Source organism: Parus major, chromosome 9, assembly GCF_001522545.3.
Source record: "Parus major isolate Abel chromosome 9, Parus_major1.1, whole genome shotgun sequence".
NCBI classification, from domain to species: Eukaryota; Metazoa; Chordata; class Aves; order Passeriformes; family Paridae; genus Parus; species Parus major.
In genome coordinates this window covers 17,742,717-17,746,535 of record NC_031778.1, presented here as the reverse complement: position 1 = coordinate 17,746,535, position 3,819 = coordinate 17,742,717, and the positions used below count along the sequence as shown (strand labels likewise).

The window sequence follows — 3,819 nt, the reverse complement described above, 5'->3', positions numbered from 1 at the left end:
CCCTCCCCGCTCCGGAGGAGCGAGCTGGGGAGAAGATGTTTATCCTGAGATGCAAAATGGGTTGTTGAAAAACAAGCCATGTGCAAATAGTTTAATTTTCCGTTTTGATGCTTATCTTTGTCTCCCGAATTTCATCGGAGAGGCTTTAATTGGCGTGTGGGTAATAGTTCCTAAATAATCCCTTATTAGATGACTTCAGACGAGTTGCGAACCAATAACGTCTTAGTCCCAAAAGTGAAAGTAGAATTTGAAGGCTCAGGTCAGTTTTTGTCAAAGGGCTCATTTGAACATCTTTTAGTTTGCTGAAAAAGCTAATTAAAGAACGTTTGAAGGTTAAAGTCATTATTCCGTGCTGTTGTCATGCTACAAGTGAGCCGAGTTTTGTGAAAACACAAAGGGCAGAAGTCACAGAGGTGGATTACTGTCAGTCCAGGCTACAGAGGCACAGAGAACTGTGGCATTAATTCCTATAGAAAGGTAGACAAACACAGTCACTGACTAACAACTTTCCCGCAGAGCCCTATTGTCTAAGCACTTTCCACTGCTTTGGGGCTCTCTTCGAGTTGCTACAGTCGTAACCAGATCCCAAACTAGGTAACGGGGCGACTTTCGGGCGCAGAATTCTTGACCCGTGAAACAATTTTCACGACAAAAATCCCCGTTTGTCTTGGCGGCTCCCTCTAACATTTATTTCCCCCTTCAGCGGTGCTAATTTATTCATTACTTGGCGGAAAGTTAGCAGCGCAGCAGAACTCTGCTGGAGCCCACAGCACCTCGGCACCCGCCGCCGCCCGGCTGCCGCTGCCCGCTGCGCTCCGCGGTCCCGGCGGGGCAAAGCCTCGGCCCCGTTTGTGGGGAGGCTCTGCAGGCGCTCAGGAACTTTGCGGGCGGCTGCGGCGCCGCGCAAAAGCCGCGCAAGAGCCGCGCTGAGCGGGAGCTGCGCGCCGCGGAGGCCGCTGGAGCGCAGGGCCAGGCGGGGCGCGCAGGAAAAGCCCGTGGGCCGATCCCGGGGACTGGCAGCTGAGGTTTGCGCCTTTGTGTGCGCGTGTGCGTGGACAGCACATCGCAAAGCCGGCCACACAAAGATAGGCGCGCACTGGAACAGCCGCGGCTGCTCAGCCTCGCCTCCCCAGCGCCCGCTGCCTTCGCGCTGAGCCGCTTTGCCCCACTCGCTCTCAAAGTCTGGATTTTTAGGTCTGGCCACGACTGTAGATCTCCCCAAATTCAAAGAAACAGATGTTTGGGCTGATTATGGGTGGGGGGAGGGGAGGGAGGGATCCCTGCAGCTGCAACTCAAAGAAATATATTGATAAAATATTTCAGTGGTAATAAATACGCAGAGATCAGCTCGACCTTGCGAGGTCTTTATTTTAATTTTTTTTCCCCATATACAAAAATCTTTATCAAACCTCTATTCTATGGCTTCAATAAACAGAACCCATTACCTCACGGCAGCTTTTGTTGGCCTGTATACAAGCGAGAACAAAATGGTTATTCAGGAGAACGCTTTCGATTTTTATTGTGTGTAGTATGCACAAAGAGCAGTGTTATTGTATTAAAAAGAACCATCTGTAGCAGAAACAATGGCATCAAATTATCTTTGAATACCCACTGCAAAAATATAAAGCTTTTTTATTATTCTTCTGCTGTACGGTGGGGGACAGAGAAGTGACTTTTTTGTTGTTGTGGGTGCATTCTTATAACACACACACAAAATCAGCCATTGGGAATTTTTTTAAGCCATAAACGATTTTTTCCCCTCTTGTTACAGGGACTGCAGTTAAGAGCTAGGGCTAGGACTTGGAGGATGTGTAGGCAAACGGAAAGAGAGACGGGGGAAGAAAAACCGAAATGGATTCATTCTCTGTCCTGGATGGAGGAGGAGAGGAGAAGAGAAGGGGACGTGCGAGCTTCCTTCAACTGCCTCTGTCCGGTGAAAAGTGCTCAGACCCCCGGGGCTGCGCCGGGCTCCGGAGTCCGCGCGGACTTTCGCGTTCAGCTGCCAATCAAACCTCTCACAGCCACCACCCTGCTCTGGCACCGACATGTAAGTAGCTGCAGCACAACTTTGACATTCACAGTTTTTTTTCTCCCTCCTCCCCCGTGACCTTTAAAACGATCTGGAAATGTAGCTCCCACCTACGACCCGCCGCTCTGAGCTCCACCGCGTTAAGCTCGGGAACTCGCGTACGGGTTTGGGCTCGGCTGAAATTGCGCGGCCGCGCATCGCGAGCGGAGCGCTGGGCAGAAGCGCTCCCGGCCCTCGGGCTGTCTCTGCCCTGTCCGCTCCTCTCTCGCGGAGCTCACGGCCCGCGGGGAGCGCTCGGGCCGAAGCAGAGCCGGGACTCTCCCCCGCCGCCCCGGGCTGTTCCCCACGGGGCCGCTATATTGGCTCAGCCCCTCGGGGCGAGGGCGGAGAGGCGCGCAGCTCCCGGCCGTGCATCGCTCCGCGAGGCAGGCGCGAAGCCCCCGCGCCGCTCCCGGAGATGCTCCCTGGCTTTCCCGGGCGCCCCGGGCCGGGCGCTCCGCGGGTGCGGCCGGGGCGGTGCGCGGGGCGCGGAGCGGCCGCGGGAGCGGGGGGAGCCCGGGGAGCCCGGGGGGAGCCCGGGGGGAGCCCGGGGAGCCCGGAGCCGAGCGGGGTCGAGTACAGATCTTTAGTCGTCGTGGATAAAAAGAGATTAAAGGCTAAATTCTTTTTTTTTTTTTTTTTCTTTTTTTTGGTCGATTTTAACCAACTACGGAAATGTAGAGCTTTCATCCTTTGATGTTTCCCAGAAAGAAACGGTTATATCGGTTTGTGAAATTACATCGTCTCAGAGCCAGCGAACCAGCCGTGGAGTGCTAAAATAATTTAATTAAAAATAATAATAATATGAGGACCCGAGCTTCCGCAGAGGCACTTAAAAGCTGACACATGCCCCTCCATCTCCCCTCTCCCTAGCGCTCCCGATGTTTCCTGACTGCCGTTTGATGGGAATAATTAAAAATAAGATAACCCCACGCTAGCGGGGGGCTCGTATCCATCGCTTGCGGCGCGCTGTCCTCACCCTGCCCCTGCACGGCCGGCCTTGCCGTCCAGCCCTGCTCTGCAGGGGCAGAATAGTGCAAAAAAGCAAATCGCTAAAATCATAAATCGAATGTTGGACTTTTATCTTATTAACCATAAATAAAATTGTAACCGGCTACCCACTTTTCCCCTACTACAAAACCCCTTCACCTGTATTTAAATAGCACGTCTTTAATTACAGCAGTTGGGATGTATGAGGCTGAAATGAAATTAGCAGTCATTACCAGTCCTTTAACTCTGTGGTGCTTTTGATCAGCACTAAATTAGCTTTCCAGTCCTAACAAAGGCTCTATAGCAAGCAGTGGGCTGTAAATAAGACAGCTCGACCTGCCCTCAACACCTTTTCTCTTGTCAATCACAGCTCTATCATTCAGTCCAAGATTAACCTTTATCTACCAAATTCTTACCAAGAAAAAAAAAAGGTGGGGGGGGGCGAAGAGGGGGATATCCAACCTCAACTTTGCTAACTGTAACTAAAAAGAGTTTCCCTTTAAACAGTATTATAATGAGCCAATATGTCAAATTCGGGCCTTTCCCAGCCCCAAGTGCATCAGAAGGCAGCTGAGGGCAGCTAAAGGTATTGATGATTTATTATCGACTTGCCCGGGTGCGGACGCCGCGCAGCCGGAGCCCGGCCCGGCGATGCGCCGCCTCTGCCCGCGGTGTAGCCCCGCTTTGGGCGTGCGGGGAGCTCCGCGGGGCCGGCCCCCCTTTCCCGGGATTGGGCCGGGAGCGGCCGCGCAGCGCCGCGG

At 53.1% G+C, this 3,819-nt stretch overlaps 1 non-coding gene across 7 annotated transcripts in view; it reads left to right on the top strand.

Moving 5' to 3' along the window:
* Positions 1 to 3,819, top strand: part of LOC107208924 — a 268,455-nt gene that overhangs the window by 219,154 nt on the left and 45,482 nt on the right. For all 7 annotated transcript variants that reach the window (XR_001523371.2, XR_004498699.1, XR_004498701.1 and 4 more), the window contains one exon: positions 1,772 to 2,047. This is a non-coding gene — a transcript (SRY-box transcription factor 2). The remainder of the gene's footprint in view (positions 1 to 1,771; positions 2,048 to 3,819) is intronic.